The following is a 634-nucleotide window of genomic DNA, read 5'->3' as shown; positions in this document are numbered from 1 at the left end:
TGACTAACAAAACATTGCATAATAGTCAAGCTGCCCCAAACATTCTTTAAAGCCATGTTTGCTAGCATGGACCAGAACGTCCTCGTTATGATGACACGTTAGCTTGTGAGCTACTTTTTTGTATTTTAGTGGACTGATACTAATGATTCGGGACAAACCTTGCTGTTCAGCCATGTTTAAGGTTATTCACAGTTAAATGGTTCGCCCCAGATAGATTTTGCCATTTTTAAGAGTGTTGCAGATATGTATTGTCGTGGTCTGACCCGGTGAGAAAAAGCATGTGCACGCATCTGCAGCAAGCACAATGTATCCCCCGTCGCCTCGTTATCTCCTCCCGGGGCTTCTCTGTGATTTATTTACCCGCTTGGCAGAAGGGGGGGAATAAAAGGACAGAGGATAGGTAATGAGAGAGGGAAGAAAGGATGCAGCCAGGGTTGAAGGAGGAGTGTGGAGGTGATGATAACGCGCTGATGATAAGAGGAACAAGTCACAGTTGAAGTGAGAGGAGACTTTGAAAACAACACAAATCACAAAAGCAAAATCGGTACGCTTTGACACGCTACAAACCGGATGTGTCTAAAACTAGGTTCTCTGGAATGGAAAAATCATTTCGTAATCATTTCTACTGCGTCAC

Source organism: Syngnathus scovelli, chromosome 19, assembly GCF_024217435.2.
Source record: "Syngnathus scovelli strain Florida chromosome 19, RoL_Ssco_1.2, whole genome shotgun sequence".
NCBI lineage: Eukaryota > Metazoa > Chordata > Actinopteri > Syngnathiformes > Syngnathidae > Syngnathus > Syngnathus scovelli.
Note: the sequence above shows the minus strand (reverse complement) of the source record.